Source organism: Pelobates fuscus, chromosome 12 (assembly GCF_036172605.1).
Source record: "Pelobates fuscus isolate aPelFus1 chromosome 12, aPelFus1.pri, whole genome shotgun sequence".
Classification (NCBI taxonomy): domain Eukaryota; kingdom Metazoa; phylum Chordata; class Amphibia; order Anura; family Pelobatidae; genus Pelobates; species Pelobates fuscus.
The window spans coordinates 92,986,082-93,010,414 of NC_086328.1; the positions used below are offsets into that span (position 1 = coordinate 92,986,082).

The 24,333-nt window shown below is 48.5% G+C and overlaps 5 non-coding genes across 5 annotated transcripts; all 5 read left to right on the plus strand.

Moving 5' to 3' along the window:
- Window positions 1-6,657: 6,657 nt before the first annotated feature.
- TRNAT-UGU (transfer RNA threonine (anticodon UGU)) lies at window positions 6,658-6,730 on the plus strand. Its single transcript has one exon. It is a non-coding gene; the product is annotated as a tRNA-Thr (tRNA).
- Window positions 6,731-8,197: 1,467 nt separating this feature from the next.
- Window positions 8,198-8,270, plus strand: TRNAT-UGU (transfer RNA threonine (anticodon UGU)). Its single transcript has one exon. It is a non-coding gene; the product is annotated as a tRNA-Thr (tRNA).
- A 1,466-nt stretch (window positions 8,271-9,736) lies between these two features.
- On the plus strand, window positions 9,737-9,809 carry TRNAT-UGU (transfer RNA threonine (anticodon UGU)). Its single transcript has one exon. It is a non-coding gene; the product is annotated as a tRNA-Thr (tRNA).
- Window positions 9,810-18,700: 8,891 nt separating this feature from the next.
- TRNAL-CAG (transfer RNA leucine (anticodon CAG)) lies at window positions 18,701-18,783 on the plus strand. Its single transcript has one exon. It is a non-coding gene; the product is annotated as a tRNA-Leu (tRNA).
- A 287-nt stretch (window positions 18,784-19,070) lies between these two features.
- TRNAT-UGU (transfer RNA threonine (anticodon UGU)) lies at window positions 19,071-19,143 on the plus strand. The gene has a single exon. It is a non-coding gene; the product is annotated as a tRNA-Thr (tRNA).
- Window positions 19,144-24,333: the final 5,190 nt, after the last annotated feature.

Below are 24,333 nucleotides of genomic sequence, written 5' to 3' on the forward strand. Positions count from 1 at the left end.
GGACTTTCGAGTAACTTTGGATTCACTGAAGGGATTGGTGTGATTTTTGAGACTGTTTATGATTTAAGTATGCTGAATCTGAATATGTGCCTTTTATGTGAATATGATGGATGGATTTGGAGTTATGAAAGTTGTATAAAAATATATTCTAAACTGCCTGTATAATAAGATTATGTGTCACACCAAGGGGAGGGAATGTGTGGGATGTACCATCGATGCCAGTGGTTGTTTTATGCCTCCCCTTGGGTGTGGCCTGTGTGTGTGAAATGCAAATAAAAGGCAGGCTGGCTGTTCCAGTCCTCAGTTCATGTTTTACCCTCATAATGGAGCTTGGTCTCGTTATTGGGGGAACCGGGAATACAAGTGACTAACGACTGTGTCTGGAGCTCGGAAGGTGGTACCGTAACAACTGGTGGCAAGCGACGGGATGATCTTCAACGCCCAAAGAAACCGCTACGACCAAGAATAAATGGAACTACAATACCAAAACCTGAGAAGAGCTACCTTAAAAGACTTATTGGAACAAAGGGGCGGACAGGCCAGTAACCTCAAGAAGAGGGACATTATTGCTTTATTGCTGGAAATGGATGGAGTACCAGCGGCAGAGGGAACCAATGGACCCAGCCCAGACGACAGAACCCCCGAGGAGGCAAGATTTGACCGGGCGGTAAGAATTCGGCTGGCCCATTATGGCCCCAACCCCTCCGCGGAGATCGTCACCCAGGTTCAAGCCGCTGTGGAGGCCAGCCTGCTACGCCAAAACGGTACTGCAGCGGCCCCAGTCACAGCAAACCCGGGGGACAAACAGAAAGTGCCATTTGCGGCCTTCAAAGCCTTCAGTGAGACCGAAGGAGAGATTGACGGGTACCTTGCGGATTTTGAGCGGCAATGTGCTCTGCACAAGGTACCCCCGGCAGACTGGGTTGCTATACTGTCCGGCAAGTTATCCGGCCGGGCCAACGACGCTTTTCGGGCTATTCCGGATGAGGAGATCGGGGATTATGTTACCGTCAGGGAAGCTTTACTTGCCCGGTATGCCGTTACACCCGAGGCATACCGGAGGAGGTTCCGGGACACTGCAAAAACAACTGGGGACTCATACGTGGAATGGGCCTGCAAGGTACATCGCACAGCCGCCCACTGGATGGCAGGGTGCCAGGCGGTGTCGGGAGAAGAGGTGCTGCAGATGTTTTTATTGGAACATTGTTTCGACAAATTGCCGACAGGGGTCAGAGAGTGGGTACGAGACCGTAAGCCTTCCACTCTACACGAGGCGGCTCGCTTGGCCGATGAGTACACTGACGCTCGCAGACTGGACAATTCCATCACCAAGGCCACAGCCAGAGCGGAATACCAACCAGCCGCTGCCACGTATCAGCCTCCCATAAACAGACCATCCGCACCCCCTCCGGCTGCCCAGTACCAACGTCCACCCCGGTTTAACGCCCGAGAGTACTCTGAACCCCTTCGGTGCTTCCTGTGCAATCAGCTAGGGCACAGGCGACAGGAGTGCCCGATGAACCGTGCCAACAGGAACCAGTCCTGGAGGAAACCCACGGGGGCCCCTTCCCCAGCACCTCTTCCAGCAGTCCACTGTGTAGAGGAAGAGGAATGCTGGGGCATATTACATGAGGCGGACCCTGTTCAGGCTGCCCACCAGGACAATCGACAACACCACAGACAGAGTGTAAAGGTCAACGGAAAGGAAGCCAGTGGGCTACGAGACACTGGTGCAACCCTGACTTTGCTCCAAAAGCACCTAGTGTCCGAAGCTCAACATACCGGGGATACCGTGGCAGTACGAGTAGCCGGGGGTGCAGTATTTCGCCTACCCGTGGCCCGGGTACATTTGGATTGGGGAGTGGGCGCTAGACACGTGAATGTGGGGGTCATTAAGGATTTACCCGCTGATGTTCTTCTTGGCAACGACTTGGCCCCCCTGGTTTCGGCCTTTGCTCCCATGGGCCCCGCTGCAGTGGACGCTGTTACGACCCGTGCCCAGACCCGTGCCACTGAGGCCGGCCCACCTGCTGTTGAGACCCAGGTAAGACTCTCTACCCCGACTTGTACCTTAGACCAGGCCCCGTTCGGCTGGGATACCCCAGAAATGTACGGGAAGGAAACTAGGGAGGACCCGACGTTAGCCAAGTACAGAGCCAGGGCCGACGCTGGGGAAGAAGGAGTAGGTGGGGAACACTACGAGTGGGTGGGGGATAGGCTGTACAGGATCCCGAAACCTTCCCCGAAACCGAATGCCCCTCCGCAGAAACGACAACTAGTAGTACCTGCAAAGTATCGGCAGGAGATTCTGCGGATTGGGCATGACGTGCCGTTAGCAGGTCATCTAGGTTCCCACCGCACAGCTCATAGAATCACCCAAAACTTTTTCTGGCCCAATTTTAACCGAGATGTGCGGATGTATTGTAGCACGTGCGACACTTGTCAACGGGTAGGTAAGCGGGGAGATCATCCAAAAGCTAGGCTACAGCCGATGCCTATCATTGGAGAGCCCTTTTCCCGCATAGCCGTTGACATTGTGGGTCCACTGGCCAGGGCTAGTCCATCCGGTAAGAAATATATTCTTACTGTGGTAGACTACGCCACCCGTTACCCAGAGGCAGTAGCGCTGTCTAATATAGAGGCAGAGACGGTTGCTGATGCCCTGGTTAAAGTCTTTACTAGGGTCGGGTTCCCTCAGGAGATCCTCTCTGATCAGGGAACCCAATTTACCGCTGTGCTCACCCAGCAGCTGTGGAAGGTGTGCGGCATCAACCCGCTACTTAGTTCACCCTATCACCCACAGACTAACGGTCTCTGCGAGCGATTTAATGGTACCCTCAAACAGATGCTGAGGACCTTTACTGACACTTGCAGAGACTGGGAGCGATTCCTGCCTCATCTGCTATTTGCATACAGAGAGGTGCCCCAGGAATCAACTGGGTTCTCCCCCTTTGAGTTACTCTATGGGAGAAGGGTTCGTGGACCCCTAGATCTCATTAGAGGACACTGGGAGGGGGAGACGGAGCAAGAAGGGACCCCCATAGTACCGTATGTGCTGGAACTCCGGGACCGTATGGAGAAACTATCCCTGATGGTAAGGGAAAATCTCCGGGCGGCCCAGGGGAAACAGAAACGATGGTACGATCGGGGTGCTCGACAGCGGGTCTTCCAGGTTGGGCAGAAGGTCCTAGTGCTCAAACCTGTGAAGGCAAACAAGATGCAAGCATCTTGGCAGGGCCCGTACAAGGTGTTAGCTCAGGTATGCGATACTACCTATCTCATAGCCAGCTGTTCGGATGAAAGGGTACAACGATCCTTTCATGTGAACATGCTCAAGGAGTATCAGGAAGAACCCGAAGATGTTGCAGCAGTTTGTGCCCCAGCTACCGACGACCCCGAGAACTTACCTTTACCTGACCTGTTAGAAAGGGATCCCCAGACCGACCTTACTAGCCTCGTACAGTTAGGTGACCGACTAAGCCCGGCCGAGAAAACCCAGGCAAGACAGCTTCTGTGGGAGAAGCAGGCGACATTCTCCCAAGAACCCGGGTACACCCCACTAGCTATACACAAGGTCGAGACACCCGGACAGAACCCCCTACGACAACCTCCATACCGTATCCCGGAAGCAGTCCGAGAAGGAATGCGGAAGGAGATACAGGAGATGACCCGGCTGGGGGTTATTGAGCACTCCGATAGTCCGTGGGCGTCGCCCGTAGTCCTAGTACCCAAGAAAGATGGGACCACCCGGTTCTGTGTGGATTACAGGCGGCTCAACGAGCGGACTACCACGGACGCCTACCCGATGCCCCGGATAGACGAGTTATTAGACCGCATTGCCAGGGGGCGCTACCTGACCACCATTGACCTATGTAAAGGGTACTGGCAGATCCCCCTGGCCGAGGATGCTATCCCCAAGTCGGCCTTCGTCACCCCGTTTGGCCTATACCAGTTTAGGGTTATGCCATTCGGGATGAAGAACGCTCCGGCTACCTTCCAGCGTATGGTGGATAGGCTCCTAGATGGCTTCCAGGGATTTGCATGTGCATACCTGGACGACATCGCGGTTTACAGTGAGTCTTGGGAAGACCACCTAGTACACGTAGGGGTAGTGCTGGACAAGATTCGGGCCGCCGGCCTGACTCTGAAACCAGACAAGTGCCATTTAGGCATGGCAGAAGTGCAGTACTTGGGTCACCGGGTGGGTTGTGGGAGCCAGAGACCCGAACCGGCCAAGGTGGAAGCAGTAGCTAACTGGCCCACACCTATCACCAAGACCCAAGTACTTGCCTTCCTAGGGACAGCGGGTTACTATCGACGTTTTGTCCCCGACTACAGCACGATTGCCAAGCCCCTAACTGATTTGACTAAAAAGAATTTACCTAGGCAGGTCCTGTGGTCTCCAGCTTGTGAAGCCGCGTTTCAAGCCCTGAAGCAGGCTCTTGTGAATGCCCCTGTCCTGGCTGCCCCAGTCCCTAACAAACGTTTTCTTGTCCACACAGACGCTTCCATGTATGGACTGGGGGCTGTGCTGAGCCAGGTCGGGGAGGATGGCGGAGAACACCCTGTCGCATATCTCAGCAGAAAGTTACTACCTCGAGAAGTGAGTTATGCGGCAGTAGAGAAAGAGTGTTTAGCCCTGGTCTGGGCACTGAAGAAACTGAGCCCCTACCTATACGGACAAGAATTTTCCCTCGTAACAGACCACAACCCCCTCGTCTGGCTTAACCGGGTCTCTGGGGACAATGGCAGACTGCTGAGGTGGAGTTTGGCCTTGCAGCCTTATAATTTCACTATCAGCTACCGGCCCGGTAAGCAGAATGGGAATGCGGATGGGTTATCCCGGCAAATAGACGTCCCTATTCTCTCTAAGTCCGGTCATCCCCAAGTTGACCCGCCACAGGGTCAAGCCGGGTCTGCCGGAGTGTTCCACAAGGAGGGAGCCATGTGACAGACCCATCCCGCTGGACTAAACCTATTGGGTTCGTCTGATTTGCCCAGTACTTGTGGTCCCTGAGAGATCCTGCGGAGAGTTGTGACTTTGCACAACTAACAGTTCGAATACAGCAGAAACCAACGAAGCGCTAAAGCTACCAAAGCCTCGTGGTGGCCGACATCGGACAAAGGGCCACGTGGCGGCGGCCATTTTAACTTCGAATCCGCCGACCCGTACTATCGACGATACTTCGACAGTACAACGTAAGTCGAAGTACCGGTCCACTTCGAACAGGACGTAGACATTTTTAGGCCAACAAGTGACCGACCGTATAGCCCGAATCCAGGGAACTCTTTTGGGCACGAAACGGTATCTGCGGTCGGTCATAAACGGACTTTCGAGTAACTTTGGATTCACTGAAGGGATTGGTGTGATTTTTGAGACTGTTTATGATTTAAGTATGCTGAATCTGAATATGTGCCTTTTATGTGAATATGATGGATGGATTTGGAGTTATGAAAGTTGTATAAAAATATATTCTAAACTGCCTGTATAATAAGATTATGTGTCACACCAAGGGGAGGGAATGTGTGGGATGTACCATCGATGCCAGTGGTTGTTTTATGCCTCCCCTTGGGTGTGGCCTGTGTGTGTGAAATGCAAATAAAAGGCAGGCTGGCTGTTCCAGTCCTCAGTTCATGTTTTACCCTCATAATGGAGCTTGGTCTCGTTATTGGGGGAACCGGGAATACAAGTGACTAACGACTGTGTCTGGAGCTCGGAAGGTGGTACCGTAACACATATATTCACAACATGCTGAAGATATTGCAATTCAGCCTTTGGAATGCCCATATGCGCCACTTATTAAACAAACCTCACTGTCCTGAAAATATCTATGGATTGACCTGTCCGGCACGGTGGTTTTAAGGCTACGTTCGGGTTGTACGCCTCTGTGGCGGCCAGTGTTTGGTTTCTGCTATCGGCGGTCATTTTTATTTGAAACGCTAAGTTTTGAACTGTGCGCATCAAGAGATGCCAGCTACCTCCTTGCTTATCTTTGTCTTTCATCAAGTGGATTTTGAAGAGGAAAACCGACTTTTCGTGCTCATTGCCTCTCAATTACTAATCTCATACAAAAAAGACGCATTCATGTGTTTTCTTTCAAGACGTGCAAGAGAAAAATGCAGATCTTCTAAATTCTACACTATGGACTAAAAAGACATAGCTATTCGGATGCCTTCCTTGTTAGTAGAGCTGAGGGACTAAAGTAGGATATGACAGAAGTTCCATTTGTCGCTCTCCAAGCTGTCTGCGATAGCAGGCGCTCACTTGCCGGTCAAGCACAAGCCAGTCAGGATGGTCGAGCGTTCTAAGGCGCTGCGTTCAGGTCGCAGTCTCCTCTGGAGGCGTGGGTTCGAATCCCACTTCTGACATTACTGCTTTATTTCTTGCTCAAAGCAACCGCGATCTATCGTTAGCTTGCTTGGTATCGCCAGCTACATTACAAGTAATTGGATGACGAAATATTGCTGCTGCTCTAGGTGTGTTCTCCAATTGTTTTTTTTCTCAGCAACATATTTCAGAGAAGCAAACTGGCTATGTCCTTCAAGAGAAATATTTTTTCTTCCTACCAGATTAATTAACCTTGGTTTTCCTTGCAAGTTGGATGACGACGTTCCACATGTGGAGTTTTGACACCCCCCCAAACAAGTTTAAATCAGGGCTCCATAGCTCAGTGGTTAGAGCACTGGTCTTGTAAACCAGGGGTCGTGAGTTCAAATCTCACAGGGGCCTCTTAGACTCCCACATCACACTCTTTCCAAGTCAATCACATTTTCTTTTAGCTTTCTACTTTTCCGTGGTAAACTGTGGATGTGCACAATGAAATAGAGGCATCTATTTATTCACAATGAAATACAGGCATCTATTTATTAACCAGTGAAAAGTGCTTTGTTCCATACATAACTACTCAATTTCTACCACAATTCTATTTTAATCTATTCTCCAAGTTACCTATATTCACAACATGTTGAAAACATTGCAATTCCACCATCAGGAGTATTAGCCATTCATTAAACAAACCTCACTGTCTTGGAAAATTCTACGGATTGATTGAAAAAAAAAACTTTTGTTAAAAGACACTTGCCACCTGCTAACCAATCTCACAGAGGAAGGAACACTTTCCATTTTTATTTTGGAAAATAGAACTCAAGCTTGAATGTTCCATGCATCTGATAATTACAGAGGTAACTTAGCCAGGAGTCAACGCATTACAAGTTGGAATGTTGGAATCAATCCACTGGGATACATTCTGTTGAATTTCAATTATCTCCTAGATACATATATTCACAACATGCTGAAGATATTGCAATTCAGCCTTTGGAATGCCCATATGCGCCACTTATTAAACAAACCTCACTGTCCTGAAAATATCTATGGATTGACCTGTCCGGCACGGTGGTTTTAAGGCTACGTTCGGGTTGTACGCCTCTGTGGCGGCCAGTGTTTGGTTTCTCCTATCGGCGGTCGTTTTTATTTGAAACGCTAAGTTTTGAACTGTGCGCATCAAGAGATGCCAGCTACCTCCTTGCTTATCTTTGTCTTTCATCAAGTGGATTTTGAAGAGGAAAACCGACTTTTCGTGCTCATTGCCTCTCAATTACTAATCTCATACAAAAAAGACGCATTCATGTGTTTTCTTTCAAGACGTGCAAGAGAAAAATGCAGATCTTCTAAATTCTACACTATGGACTAAAAAGACATAGCTATTCGGCTGCCTTCCTTGTTAGTAGAGCTGAGGGACTAAAGTAGGATATGACAGAAGTTCCATTTGTCGCTCTCCAAGCTGTCTGCGATAGCCGGCGCTCACTTGCCGGTCAAGCACAAGCTAGTCAGGATGGCCGAGCGGTCTAAGGCGCTCCGTTCAGGTCGCAGTCTCCTCTGGAGGTGTGGGTTCGAATCCCACTTCTGACATTACTGCTTTATTTCTTGCTCAAAGCAACCGCGATCTATCGTTAGCTTGCTTGGTATCGCCAGCTACATTACAAGTAATTGGATGACGATATATTGCTGCTGCTCTAGGTGTGTTCTCCAATTGTTTTTTTTCTCAGCAACATATTTCAGAGAAGCAAACTGGCTATGTCCTTCAAGAGAAATATTTTTTCTTCCTACCAGATTAATTAACCTTGGTTTTCCTTGCAAGTTGGATGACGACGTTCCACATGTGGAGTTTTGACACCCCCCCAAACAAGCTTAAATCAGGGCTCCATAGCTCAGTGGTTAGAGCACTGGTCTTGTAAACCAGGGGTCGTGAGTTCAAATCTCATAGGGGCCTCTTAGACTCCCACATCACACTCTTTCCAAGTCAATCACATTTTCTTTTAGCTTTCTACTTTTCCGTGGTAAACTGTGGATGTGCACAATGAAATAGAGGCATCTATTTATTCACAATGAAATACAGGCATCTATTTATTAACCAGTGAAAAGTGCTTTGTTCCATACATAACTACTCAATTTCTACCACAATTCTATTTTAATCTATTCTCCAAGTTACCTATATTCACAACATGTTGAAAACATTGCAATTCCACCATCAGGAGTATTAGCCATTCATTAAACAAACCTCACTGTCTTGGAAAATTCTACGGATTGATTGAAAAAAAAAACTTTTGTTAAAAGACACTTGCCACCTGCTAACCAATCTCACAGAGGAAGGAACACTTTCCATTTTTATTTTGGAAAATAGAACTCAAGCTTGAATGTTCCATGCATCTGATAATTACAGAGGTAACTTAGCCAGGAGTCAACGCATTACAAGTTGGAATGTTGGAATCAATCCACTGGGATACATTCTGTTGAATTTCAATTATCTCCTAGATACATATATTCACAACATGCTGAAGATATTGCAATTCAGCCTTTGGAATGCCCATATGCGCCACTTATTAAACAAACCTCACTGTCCTGAAAATATCTATGGATTGACCTGTCCGGCACGGTGGTTTTAAGGCTACGTTCGGGTTGTACGCCTCTGTGGCGGCCAGTGTTTGGTTTCTGCTATCGGCGGTCATTTTTATTTGAAACGCTAAATTTTGAACTGTGTGCATCAAGAGATGCCAGCTACCTCCTTGCTTATCTTTGTCTTTCATCAAGTGGTTTTTGAAGAGGAAAACCGACTTTTCGTGCTCATTGCCTCTCAATTACTAATCTCATACAAAAAAGATGCATTCATGTGTTTTCTTTCAAGACGTGCAAGAGAAAAATGCAGATCTTCTAAATTCTACACTATGGACTAAAAAGACATAGCTATTAGGCTGCCTTCCTTGTTAGTAGAGCTGAGGGACTAAAGTAGGATATGACAGAAGTTCCATTTGTCGCTCTCCAAGCTGTCTGCGATAGCCGGCGCTCACTTGCCAGTTGAGCACAAGCCAGTCAGGATGGCCGAGCGGTCTAAGGCGCTGCGTTCAGGTCGCAGTCTCCTCTGGAGGCGTGGGTTCGAATTCCACTTCTGACATTACTGCTTTATTTCTTGCTCAAAGCAACCGCGATCTATCGTTAGCTTGCTTGGTATCGCCAGCTACATTACAAGTAATTGGATGACGATATATTGCTGCTGCTCTAGGTGTGTTCTCCAATTGTTTCTTTTCTCAGCAACATATTTCAGAGAAGCAAACTGGCTATGTCCTTCAAGAGAAATATTTTTTCTTCCCACCAGATTAATTAACCTTGGTTTTCCTTGCAAGTTGGATGACGACGTTTCACATGTGGAGTTTTGACACCCCCCAAAGAAGGTTGAATCAGGGCTCCATAGCTCAGGGGTTAGAGCACTGGTCTTGTAAACCAGGGGTCGTGAGTTCAAATCTCACTGGGGCCTTTCAGACTCCCACATCACACTCTTTCCAAGTCAATCACATTTTCTTTTAGCTTTCTACTTTTCCGTGGAAAACTGTGGATGTGCACAATGAAATACAGGGATCTATTTCTTTATTTCTTTATTTTTTATTTCTTTATTTTTCACTTGACAGAGCTTAGGTGAACACAGTTGCATTACGGCTTTCACCGACATAGATAAAACACAGTTGCAATATGGCTTTTGCCAACATGGATACACACAGTTGGATCATGGCTTTCGCAGAAGCCCAAGTAATCACGGTTCTGACCAGCATGTGCTTTTCCATAATATAAACCTTAAGCTGTGTAGCTGTAAGTCCTCTTGTCTCCGTGTCAAGGGTTTTTTTTTTAAATAAACAATTACTGAATAATATCATACATAACTTGTAAGCGCTTTATCATTAATATGTATAATAAACAATGAAAATCAATAAATGTGTCACATTTGCCGACCTCGAACGTGGGCTTAATATAGTGTACAGGTAGGCTTATAACCTACTTTTGCTTAGCATATTTTAATTTATGTTGTCACCATGAGTATATAGAGAAAGAATTAAGAAGAGTAGGAAGTTAAGTATACGAGTAAGGGGCAGAAGAGAAGATTGAGTAGAGGAAGAGTGCAGGGAAAAAGGGGGGGGGGAGAGAGGGGGAGGGGGTGGGGGGGAGGGGTCCTGCAGCGGTGCAACGCATCCATATACGTTGTCTATGTCCGCGGTGGTATGTCCGGTACTTAACTGGGGTGCTACTTGTGTTCTGTCCTGGGTCGTTCCCCCCCCTTTACGCAATTGGGTCAGGGTGGGTGGGTCAGACCACGTCACTACTGTGCCATGGGTCCCATAATTTGTCGAAACTAGGTAATGTTCCCTTCAATCGAGCGGTTCAGTAAGTACGTCCAAGGGTTCAGGGCCGGCGCTCTGTGGAATATCCTTTCTATTAGGTGGCGTATTGTTAACCAATAGGAGTGTGCTAGGGGGCATTCCCACCACATGTGGACATAAGTACCCTTTATTCCACAACCCCTCCAACAAGTGTCAGTGGGTGTTTGTCTCATAGAGTGCAATTTAGCAGGTGTGGTATACCACCGAAACATAGTTTTATACGCCTGTTCCTGGTGGGTGACACACATGGATACCGAGGTGTTGGCCTCCCATATTTCCCTCCATTCCACTCCCTCCAGCACCTCCCCCAAGTCTCGTTCCCATGCATCTGTGTATGTTAGGGTTCCCCATTCTCGTGTTTCTGAGCAGAGGTGTGCATATATAATAGTGATGAGTCCTCGTTGTGCAATTTCTTTAAGACACATCTTCTCAAAGAAAGAGGGGGTACCTCGGGCTGCCTGTTGTATTTTTGGTTGTTGTACGTAATCCCTAACTTGCATGTACCTAAAGAAGTCTGTGGGGGTGAGGTGTGCTAGTGGTTGTAATTGTGCAAAGGGTACCAATTGGTCTCCGTTGTACATATGACAAATTCTTTGTATGCCCACCCTCTCTATGTTCTTATAATCCCTTGCCGACATTCCTGGCGGAAAACCCCTGTTCCTCAGGATGGGAGTGAGTGGTGATGGGGACGATGCCAATTTGTATTTTATCGCCGTCTGGTCCCAAATTCTCAGGGAGTTTAAGATTGCTGGGCACGTGGCTCTTAGGATAGGCCTGTCCTGCTTTGGGAGCCACATGTGATATTGTGGGAGATCTAGGCCAGTCATCAGGGATTCTAGGTCCACCCACCGTCTCTCCTCCAGAGGCGCGTGCCACATTGCCACCTGTGCCAGTTGGGCTGCTAGGTAGTAATAGTATAAGTGTGGTAGGCCCATCCCACCTCTCTGTTTATGTCTGTACAGGATATTCCTGGATATCCTATGGCGACGATTTTGCCAGATGAAGTTCCCTATAGCCCTTTGTAAGTGGGCAAGATCTGATCTTAGGATCTTTACCGGTAATGCTTGAAAAAGGAACAATATGCGGGGGAGGACATTCATCTTAATGGTATGCAGGCGGCTTATCCAGGATATGGGTTTATCCTGCCACTTATCTATGTCTCGAATCAGGGTTTGTATAAGTGGGGCGTAGTTGAGGTTATAAAGCTTATCCGGGTCACTCGGTAGTAGTACCCCTAGATATCTAAGATGATCTTTAGCTATGGGTATATGGTAGGTGTCCCCCAATGCCGCCACGTCCCCCGCTGGAATCCCCAGCGGGAGTGCGCTGGATTTGTCTAAGTTGGCTTTGTAGCCGGAGAAGACCCCAAATCGGGCGAGAGTTTCTTGTAATGCTCTCATGGATTCCATCGGGTCTGTGAGGGTCAGTAGGACGTCATCCGCATACGCTGAGACGAGAAACTCACTGCCTCCCACCTTTATCCCTTTGATGTGCGGGTGTAGCCGTAATGCTTGTAGTAATGGTTCCAGAGTGAGCACGAACAGGAGTGGTGATAGAGGGCATCCTTGGCGTGTCCCGTTTCTCAGTTTAAAGGGTTCGGGGTTTGCACCGGGTGTTTTAACTTGGGCAGAGGCATGGGTGTACATTGCCTTAATTGAGGCTATGTATCTGTCTGGGAAACGCAGATGTTCCAGGAGGCCGAAGAGGTAGGGCCATGCGACCCTATCAAAAGCTTTTTCCGCGTCTATAGATACAACCAGGGTTGGCTCTCCAACTTTGTTTTGTCTCCATATGAGGTCGACGCTTCTCCTGGTGTTTTCGAAAAGCTGTCGATCAGTTATGAACCCCACTTGATCTGGGTGTATCAGTGTCTTTAGATGGGGGTTGAGTCGGTCCGCCAGTACTTTTGCTAAGATCTTAATGTCTTGGTTAATCAGGGAGATGGGTCTGTAGTTAGTCGGTTGGATGGGGTCCCTGCCTGGTTTTTGTAGGAGGATTATGTTGGCCATGGCCATTTCACCTTCCGCCGTTCCTCCGTCCATGAAATGGTTAAAGAGTTTTTCCAGTCTTGGTGATAATTCTTCGCGGAAAGTTTTATAGTACGACCCATCAAAGCCATCCGGTCCTGGAGCCTTATTGCCCTTCAGTCCCGTGATAGCCTTATCAATGTCTTCTGTCGTGATGGGTTCGTTTAGTTGTGCTGATGCTACTGTGGGTAATTTCGGTAACTCCAAGTCGCCTAGGAAGGTTTGCATGTTTTCGAGCGATTCGGCTTGCGCGCTCGTGGTCCCAGGAGAGTGGTTATATAGTCGTTTATAGTAGTCTGTGAAAATCTTGTTGATATCTATGGGCGATGTCTTAGTCGTCCCGTCAGGGTGTTTGATCGCTGCGATGGGAGTTCGGTTTTGTCTGGGGCGCAGGGTTCTGGCGAGCATTGTGTCCATTTTATTGGACTTCTCGTAGTATGTCCTTTTTGTCCACGTCATTGCCCTAGCCGTATCATCCAGGAGTAGTTCTGATATGGATCTCCTGACCTCTTTCAGTTGTTCATACAGTGGTGGTGTGGGTGCCGACTTATGTTTATGTTCAGTCTGTCGCAGAGTCTCAAGGAGCTGTTTCAGGGTCTTCATTTTTCTTGCTTTTTTTCTTGTTGCTAGTTTGATGCAAGTGCCCCGGATCACCGCCTTGTGGGCCGCCCATACAATAGCAGGGGCCATACCTTCAGTGTCATTTTCTTGGAAGTATGTGTTGATCTCCCTCCGGATTTCTTCCTGGGTATTCTTGTCTTGTAGTAGACCCGGGCTCAGCCTCCAAGTCCATGGGGTTGCCGTTGTTAGGTTTCCCAATGTGAGAGATACTTCTGCGTGGTCAGACCACGTGATTGACCCTATCTCCGATTTTATCGCTCTTGCCATACCAGCGTTATTTAGAAGGAAGCAGTCAATCCTCGAGTAGGACCCGTGGGGAGCAGAGTAAAAGGTGAAATCTCTCTCACTGGGGTGTTGGGCCCTCCAGACGTCCATAAGAGCCGTGCGTCTAATGAAGTCGTGAAGTAGTTTGTCCTGGCCCCCTCTGCCCTGTGATCTCGGTTGACCCCCCCGGGAGCTCCTGTCTGCAGCTGGGGACGGTGCGGCATTGAGGTCCCCCCCCAGTACAATCATTCCGTGGGGCAAGGCCCTAATTTTAGTGGTTAATTGGTCCCAAAAGGCAGCTACCGGTGCGTTGGGGGCATAGATATTAATCAAGTGGATCAGGTGGGAATGGAGGGTGCCTGTTACTATTACATATCTCCCTTCCTCGTCTAGTTCGGAAGATTGTATGAGCATCGGGCATGTGTTGTGTATAAGTATAGCCACCCCATTGCGTTTGCAGTGTGATCTAGCTTCGAATGAAGTGGTGTATGCTCGGTTACTAAGGTGAAATGTTGTGCGCTTGGTTAAATGTGTTTCCTGCAAAAAAGCTATATCCGCCCTCAGCCTTTTCATTTCCCTAAACATGAGCCTTCTCTTTTTTGGTGCATTAAGTCCCTTCACATTCAATGATGTTAGTTTTAGAGCCATCTACATGGGTCTGTATCGTGCTGATAGTAGCCTGGGGATCGTTTGCCCCCGTTCCGTGGTCTGTCAATAGGAAGCCTATACGGTTCCTGTCGTGGGTCTCTGTCGTTTTTGCTCCCCGCCGCAGGGTAGGGGTCAGGAGGGGGAAGGAGATGGAGGAAGGGGGAAGAGAGAGAGGAACAACAGAAGAAAGAGGTAGAAAAGAGACTGGTCTTACTAATCGCCAGTCCGATGTGGTGCGTGGGACCCAGATCCATTCTCCCGTTATACCGGGGAGTATAAGACATGGATACCTGTACCAAGAGGGTGTCTACACCGGTGAAAAAAGCTAATCTTGAGCAAGTTAGGGAGCTATTGGTGGAGTGTGGGAGGCGCAATTGCGCCCATCCCCGTGAGTAAAAGCCTTCAGGCTCCGAGATGGCACGGGGTGGGAAGGGAAAACAGGGGTGTGGGGGTGCAAGGGGAGAGGAGGTGCACATGGGGATCACATGGGGGGGTCCTCTGACGTTCCTAGGTGATGAGTGCCCTGACTTGTGCGAGTATGGGGTATCCCCTCCATGGGGGTCTCTGTGAACGATGCCCACCCTAGCACTGGGTTGGGATGTACCCATTAGGGGGCGCCCGCCTCTGGATTAGTGGTCTCAGGCCATAGCTGCCCACGGACACTGGATATGTTAGTGCGTGAGCAGTGATACATGGAGAGAGAGAATGCGAAACATTATCAATTATAACAATTATAACAAAACTGTGCCCCTCCCCCAGCTATTGATATCAATTTTGGTGGACCCCAACCGCTACCGGGATTTATGGTTCCTTTACTTGTCCACCCTCCGTGTTCTGAGGGGCCCTATGGGGCTGTTGAGAGATATCTCTGTTTACACTTAATACCCCCGTGAAGTGGGTAGTATAGGTAGTCCGATAGTGGGCACCCCGGACTCCGGGGGGCGTCAAGTCTCAGTGTGCCCACGGTCGGAGTCCCCAATAGGACCGAGAGAATTCGCTACGTATGCATACACACCCGCGTCTAGTACGCCATCAGAGTACTGTAGCTTGCTGTGTGCGTATAGACCTCTCGTGTACCTTAATCTATCTGCACGGTTGAGCATGCTGCGTAGGCCTAGAACACCTTGCGTAGAATACTCTAATATAACCAGATGGCTTACAATGGATGCATAAAGTACTAAATGCGGAACATCCCCTGAAAACAACATAACATGTTACGTAAGCATAAAGACCATGTGTATAATATTCTGTCGAACTCCTTGTAGTCTGCTATGTTATGCAGAGACGTCCCGCACTGAGTATGCTACCCAAGCAGTCTTTGCTGCTACTGATGTATATAAACACTCTGTGTAATAGGAACAGTCTAAGCAATATATCATGCTGCAAGGCCCGTGTGCATAGCAGTCCACCTCAAGACAATGTATGTCATTACGCCTGTATGGTTACTATGTGCGGCAAATTCCATCTAGTTATCCTGCCAGGGAAGTATAAGAGCACTATGTGCAGCATGATTTTTGGATAGGACAGTTTATTGTGCATGCCCGCATATCTTATGCTCTTTTTAAGCTCTCTAAAACCATAAACTATACCACGTGTGCATAAACCCCATGAGCATTTTATCTAAACAGCCTATCCCACAATGCATGCTTGCGCACCAAAAGCACAATATGTGATTTAGACAATAGAGCTGGCTGCGGGGGCACACGGGCCGTGTGCATAACATTCTATTTACAATAGAGAGCTTGCTACGCCTGCATGCCCTCTTCGTACAGAAATAGTAGTTAAACAGTGCATCCCTGTAGTCATGCATGAACCCCCGTGTATAATAGCACAGTCAAAAAGCTCAGTCTACTAGGTAGGCTCACTTGGGAGCGTATTGAGTCCCAGATCCATGACAATCGTTGCCCAAGCCATGACCCCAGAGTCCCAGAGGCTGGTTCCTGGTAGGAGGCGAAAACTGTGATATGTCCCCTGTGGCTTTTGTGAGGCCCTCCCTTCACAGCCTCTCTAAGCTACCGGGTGTCCCTGTGTCCCGGCCTGTCCCTCCCCCAAGACTCCCCCCCTCCCCAAGTCCCCGTAATGAGGGGCTCCGGTACCGGACCGGTGAATGTGTGCCCTTCTCGCACAGGGGGGAAAAAAAAAAAAAAAAGGGAGAAAAATGAGAAGTAAAATAGAAAAAGGCAACTGCGGGGGAAAAAAGGGGTCCTGGCGGCTGCCCCACGCCTCCCTCCTTGACATACCCCCCACCCCATCCAGCACTTGACCCCCCGCCATTGCCACCAGGCTCACAGTCCCCATGTGTGTGAGGGACACAGAGTTCCTCCATATAGTATGTCCCAGTTACCTCATTCCCCGACGGTTTGCCATTCTACAGGTAGAGGCTGGAGTTCAGCGGTACTGCCGAGCGTGGAGGGCAGTCTTGGTGGCGTCTGGATTCCCAGGTCTGCAAACAGCGCTGAGGCCTCATCTCCTGGCTGTAGGAAATGGGTTTTTCCCTTGTGGAAAGCCAGCAGCTTAAATGGATATCCCCATGCATATCTTATATTCGCCGCTCTTAGTGCTTCCGTGATCGGTTTCCATTCCCTGCGGCGTTGCAGCGTAGTTGGGGAGAGATCTTGGAAGAGGGTCAGGTTGGCGCCTTGGTAAGTGATAGGGCCTTCCCTCCCCCGCTGAAGCAGCGCTTCCTTGGTTTGGAAGTGCAGGAATCTTATGATGATGTCCCGTGGGACATTAGCATCTGGTCGCCGGGTACGTAGCGCCCTGTGCGCCCTCTCAATGTGCCACATGTGGTCGGGTAGGCCAGGTAGCATGGGTCTCAGGATGGTAGTGACTATCTCCGCTACAGGGCCCTCCCCTGTGTTTTCAGGCAGGCCTCTGAGGCGCAGATTATTGCGGCGGGTTCTATTCGCCATATCTTCTACGGCTAATTCAGCTGTTGTCAGTCTTGCCGTAAGCAGGTTTACATGCTGTGTCATTGTGTTGTGAGCCTGGGTTGTCGTTTCTTGCCTTGCCTCCAGCTGCGCGGTACGGTCTCCTATGGCGTGGATTTCTCCCCTCAGGACCCTCATGGAGCGCTCTATTTCCCCTGCAAGGTAGGCTTTTACCTCTGCCAGGGTGTGCAGGATTTGCTCCGTGTCTGGGGACGGATTGTTAGCCCCTGGGGACCTCCGGTTCAAGGCGTCTGCCGGATCAGGGTGAGTAGCTCCGCCATCTTGGGAGCCCGCCTGGCCGCCACGTGGAGTAGTGAAGAACTCCGCTACGGAGGCTGAAGCTCCTGCCTCCGCGCCTTTCTTCGGCGGTTTTTTCCCCGGTCGCTTCTCCATCTCACCCAGGCTGTTCAGACGGTAGGTTGATGGGTTTTGCAGTCTTTCTTGCTGGCTAATGTGGGCTATTCTCGGTGTAGACGGAGCGGAGCTCTAGAGAAACGCGTCCAGCTCGCTCCGTGTCAGGCCACGCCCCCCCAGGGGATCTATTTATTAACCAGTGAAAAGTGCTTTGTTCCACACATAACTACTCAATTTCTACCACAATTCTATTTTAATCTATTCTCCAAGTTACCTATATTCACAACATGTTGAAAACATTGCAATTCCACCATCAGGAGTATTAGCCATTCATTAAACAAACCTCACTGTCTTGGAAAAGTCTACGGATTGATTGAAAAAAAAAAACTTTTGTTAAAAGACACTTGCCACCTGCTAACCAATCTCACAGAGGAAGGAACACTTTCCATTTTTATTTTGGAAAATAGAACTCAAGCTTGAATGTTCCATGCATCTGATAATTACAGAGGTAACTTAGCCAGGAGTCAACGCATCACAAGTTGGAATGTTGGAATCAATCCACTGGGATACATTCTGTTAAATTTCAATTATCTCCTAGATACATATATTCACAACATGCTGAAGATATTGCAATTCAGCCTTTGGAATGCCCATATGCGCCACTTATTAAACAAACCTCACTGTCCTGAAAATATCTACGGATTGACCTGTCCGGCACGGTGGTCTCAAGGCTACGTTCGGGTTGTATGCCTCTGTGGCGGCCAGTGTTTGGTTTCTGCTATCGGCGGTCATTTTTATTTGAAACGCTAAATTTTGAACTGTGTGCATCAAGAGATGCCAGCTACCTCCTTGCTTATCTTTGTCTTTCATCAAGTGGATTTTGAAGAGGAAAACCGACTTTCCGTGCTCATTGCCTCTCAATTACTAATCTCATACAAAAAAGACGCATTCATGTGTTTTCTTTCAAGACGTGCAAGAGAAAAATGCAGATCTTCTAAATTCTACACTATGGACTAAAAAAACATAGCTATTAGGCTGCCTTCCTTGTTAGTAGAGCTGAGGGACTAAAGTAGGATATGACAGAAGTTCCATTTGTCGCTCTCCAAGCTGTCTGCTATAGCCGGCGCTCACTTGCCGATCGAGCATAAGTCAGTCAGGATGGCCGAGCGGTCTAAGGCGCTGCGTTCAGGTCGCAGTCTCCTCTGGAGGCGTGGGTTCGAATCCCACTTCTGACATTACTGCTTTATTTCTTGCTCAAAGCAACCGCGATCTATCGTTAGCTTGCTTGGTATCGCCAGCTACATTAAAACTAATTGGATGACGATATATTGCTGCTGCTCTAGGTGTGTTCTCCAATTGTTTCTTTTCTCAGCAACATATTTCAGAGAAGCAAACTGGCTATGTCCTTCAAGAGAAATATTTTTTCTTCCTACCAGATTAATTAACCTTGGTTTTCCTTGCAAGTTGGATGACGACGTTCCACATGTGGAGTTTTGACACCCCCCAAAAAAGATTGAATCAGGGCTCCATAGCTCAGGGGTTAGAGCACTGGTCTTGTAAACCAGGGGTCGTGAGTTCAAATCTCACTGTGGCCTCTTAGACTCCCACATCACACTCATTCCAAGTCAATCACATTTTCTTTTAGCTTTCTACTTTTCCGTGGAAAACTGTGGATGTGCACAATGAAATACATGGATCTATTTATTAACCAGTGAAAAGTGCTTTGTTCCATACATAACTACTCAATTTCTACCACAATTCTATTTTAATCTATTCTCCAAGTTACCTATATTCACAACATGTTGAAAACATTGCAATTCCACCATCAGGAGTATTAGCCATTCATTAAACAAACCTCACTGTCTTGGAAAAGTCTACGGATTGATTGAAAAAAAAAACTTTTGTTAAAAGACACTTGCCACCTGCTAACCAATCTCACAGAGGAAGGAACACTTTCCATTTTTATTTTGGAAAATAGAACTCAAGCTTGAATGTTCCATGCATCTGATAATTACAGAGGTAACTTAGCCAGGAGTCAACGCATCACAAGTTGGAATGTTGGAATCAATCCACTGGGATACATTCTGTTGAATTTCAATTATCTCCTAGATACATATATTCACAACATGCTGAAGATATTGCAATTCAGCCTTTGGAATGCCCATATGCGCCACTTATTAAACAAACCTCACTGTCCTGAAAATATCTATGGATTGACCTGTCCGGCACGGTGGTCTCAAGGCTACGTTCGGGTTGTACGCCTCTGTGGCGGCCAGTGTTTGGTTTCTGCTATCGGCGGTCATTTTTATTTGAAACGCTAAATTTTGAACTGTGCGCATCTAGAGATGCCAGCTACCTCCTTGCTTATCTTTGGCTTTCATCAAGTGGATTTTGAAGAGGAAAACCGACTTTTCGTGCTCATTGCCTCTCAATTACTAATCTCATACAAAAAAGACGCATTCATGTGTTTTCTTTCAAGACGTGCAAGAGAAAAATGCAGATCTTCTAAATTCTACACTATGGACTTAAAAGACATAGCTATTAGGCTGCCTTCCTTGTTAGTAGAGCTGAGGGACTAAAGTAGGATATGACAGAAGTTCCATTTGTCGCTCTCCAAGCTGTCTGTGATTTCCGGCGCTCACTTGCCGGTCAAGCACAAGCCAGTCAGGATGGCTGTGCGGTCTAAGGTGCTGCGTTCAAGTCGCAGTCTCCTCTGGAGGCGTGGGTTTGAATCCCACTTCTGACATTACTGCTTTATTTCTTGCTCAAAGCACCTGTCCTCAGGGACCCTGATACACACTGACACAGTGCAGAATAGGGACTGTTCCTCCTACATAGGGTCACTTGGCAGATATGGCGTGGTCGTAGTAGGAGGAGGAGGATGACTTTTACCTCTTCCCCTGTTAGATTCCCGTTGTGCTGTGACATCACCCTTATACGCTGTGTAAAGCATACTTTTTAATTTATTTTGCAAATGCTGCATCCTTTCCGACTTGTAATTGGGTAACATTTCCACCACTGTCTGCTTATACTGGGGGTCTAGTAGCGTGGACACCCAGTACAGGTCGTTCTCCTTCAGCCTTTTTATACGAGGGTCCCTCAACAGGCACAACAGCATGAAAGACCCCATTTGCACAAGGTTGGATGCCGAGCTACTCATTTCCCGTTCCTCCTCCTCACACAGAGGAGAATAGGGACTGTTCCCCCTACATAGGGTCACTTGGCAGATATGGATTGACACCTGTCCTCAGAGATCATGATACACACTGACACAGAGCAGAATAGGGACTGTTCCCCCTACATAGGGTCACTTGGCAGATATGGATTGACACCTATCCTAAGGATCCCTGATGCACACTGACACAGAGCAGAATAGGGACTGCTCCCCCTACATAGGGTCACTATGTGCCTTTTTTTTGGTTTGGTTTTCGAAGCAACAGTGCAGCAACAGAGGGCCGAAAAATTAGGCATGTACACATGCCTGAAAAATTAGGTATTGTTGCAGCCGCTGCTGTAGCAGCGGCCATAAAAATTGATGTTTGTTTCCCAGGCAGAAAGTGCCATAAAACACTGCGGCTTGAACCCTAGTTGGTGGCGGATAAGTCACGCAAGTCAACCGGCATTCAGAGCTAAAATACAACAGCGTGTGGACCATTTTTAGCGCAAGGCAGCTCATCTCATCAGGCCTTTTTTAGTCGAATGTATAGCCCAGTGTCAGTCCCTTCGGGATCCATCCCTCATTCATCTTAAAGGTGAGGTAATCTAGACTTTTTTGACCTAGGCGACTTCTCTTCTCAGTGACAATACCTCCTGCTGCACTGAAGGTCCTTTCTGACAGGACACTAGAAGCGGGGCAGGCCAGAAGTTCTATCGCAAAATGGGATAGCTCAGGCCACAGGTCAAACCTGCACACCCAGTAGTCAAGGGGTTCATCGCTCCTCAGAGTGTCGATATCTGCAGTTAAGGCGAGGTAGTCGGCTACTTGTCGGTCGAGTCGTTCTCTGAGGGTGGATCCCGAAGGGCTGTGGCGATGCGTAGGACTTAAAAAGCTCCGCTTGTCCTCCATCAACAACACATCTTTAAAGCATCCTGTCCTTGCCGGCGTGGTCGTGGGAGGAGGAGGATGACTTCCACCTCTTCCCCTGTTAGATTCCCGTTGTGCTGTGACATCACCCTTATACGCTGTGTAAAGCATACTTTTTAATTTATTTAGCAAATTCTGCATCCTTTCCGACTTGTTGTAATTCGGTAACATTTCCGCCACTTTCTGCTTATAACAGGGGTCTAGTAGCGTGGACACCCAGTACAGGTCGTTCTCCTTCAGCCTTTTTATACGAGGGTCCCTCAACAGGCACAACAGCATGAAAGACCCCATTTGCATGAGGTTGGATGCCGAGCTACTCATTTCCCGTTCCTCCTCCTCAGTGATGTCAATGAAGGTATGTTCTTCCCCCCAGCCACGTACAACACCACGGGTACCAGATAGGTGACAACGAGCACCCTGGGATGCCTGTTGTGGTTGGTCTTCCTCCTCCTCCTCAAAGCCACATTCCTCCTCTGACTCCTCTTCCTCACAATCCTCTTCCAGCGTTGCCGCAGGTCCAGCAAGCGATGCTGATAAGGCTGTTTCTGGTGGTGATGGTGACCACAACTCTTCCTCTTCCTCTTCATGCTCATCTACGGCCTGATCCAGCACTCTTCGCAAGGCACGCTCCAGGAAGAAAACAAATGGTATGATGTCGCTGATGGTGCCTTCGGTGCGACTGACTAGGTTTGTCACCAACTCAAAAGGACGCATGAGCCTACAGGCATTGCGCATGAGCGTCCAGTAACGTGGCAAAAAAATTCCCAGCTCCCCAGAGGCTGTCCTAGCACCCCGGTTATACAAATATTCATTAACGGCTTTTTCTTGTTGGAGCAGGCGGTCGAACATTAGGAGTGTTGAATTCCTATGTGTCGGGCTGCCGCAAACCAAGCACCTCACTGGCATGTTGTTTCGCCACTGGATATCGGCAAAGTGCGCCATGGCCGTATAGGAACGCCTGAAATGGCCATACACCTTCCTGGCCTGCTTCAGGATGTCCTGTAAGCCTGTGTACTTATGCTCAAAGCGTTGTACGATCAGATTACACACATGTGCCATGCATGGCACATGTGTTAACTTGCCTAACTTCAATGCCGCCAACAATTTTTTTTCCGTTGTCACAAACCACTTTGCCGATATCCAGTTGCTGCGGAGTCAGCCACTTTTCCACCTGTGCGTTCAGGGCAGACAGGAGTGCTTGTCTGGTGTGACTCTCTGCTTTCTAGCAAGTCAAACCCAAGACGGCGTGACACTGGATGTGGAACAGTAGCTGGGGGGTGCCGTTGATGTGGAGCAAGACGCAGCAGCAGAAGAGGATGGAGTATTAGGAGTAGAGGAGGTGGCAGCAGGCCTGCCTGCAAGTCATGACGGTGTCACCAACTCCTCTGCAAAGCCACGCATTCCATGCTTGGCAGCCGTCAGCAGGTTTACCCAATGCGCAGTGTAGGTGATATACCTGCCCTGACCATGCTTTGCAGACCAGGTATCAGTGGTCAGATGGACCCTTGCCCCAACACTGTGTGGTAGACATGCCATTACTTCCTTTTGCACAATCGAGTACAGGTTGGGGATTGCCTTTTGTGAAAAGAAATTTCGGCCGGGTACCTTCCACTGCAGTGTCCCAATAGCTACAAATGTTTTGAACGCCTCAGACTCCACCAGCTTGTATGGTAAAAGCTGGCGGGCTAATAGTTCGGACAAGCCAGCTGTCAGACGCTGGGCAAGGGGGTGACTTTCTGACATTGGCTTCTTACGCTCAAACATGTCCTTGACAGACACCTGACTGTGGGCAGATGAACGGGAACTGCTCAAGGCGGGAGACGGAGTGGCGGATGGTTGAGAAGGGGCAAGGAGGACAGCAGTGGTTGACGTGGCTGAATATGCTGGACCAGGAGGAGGATGGCGGCTTTGAGTTTGCGTGCTGCTTGTGCTCATGTGTTGATCCCATAGGTGTTTGTGATGTGCGATCATTAGTGATGTCCCGAACGGTTCAATGGCGAATAGTTCCTGGCGAACACAGCATGTTCGCGTTCGCCACTGCGGGCGAACACATGCAATGTTCGGTCCGCCCCCTATTCTTTATCATTGAGTAAACTTTGACCCTGTACCTCACTGTCAGCAGACACATTCCAGCCAATCAGCAGCACACCCTCCCACCTACTGGACAGCATCCATTTTAGATTCATTCGGAAGCTGCAACCATTTTTTTTTTCCATTTATAATTTTTTTTTGTGTGCATATAAATGTTACATGCAGATACTCCCCTCAGACACTCTGTGTTACTGCAGATACTCCCTCCAGACACTCTGTGTTACTGCAGATACTCCCTCCAGACACTCTGTGTTACTGCAGATACTCCCTCCAGACACCATGTGTTACTGCAGATACTCCCTCCAGACACCCTGTGTTACTGCAGATACTCCCTCCAGACACTCTGTGTTACTGCAGATACTCCCTCCAGACACCCTGTGTTACTGCAGATACTCCCTCCAGACACCCTGTGTTACTGCAGATACTCCCTCCAGACACTCTGTGTTACTGCAGATACTCCCTCCAGACACTCTGTGTTACTGCAGATACTCCCTCCAGACACCCTGTGTTACTGCAGATACTCCCCTCAGACACTCTGTGTTACTGCAGATACTCCCTCCAGACACTCTGTGTTACTGCAGATACTCCCTCCAGACACTCTGTGTTACTG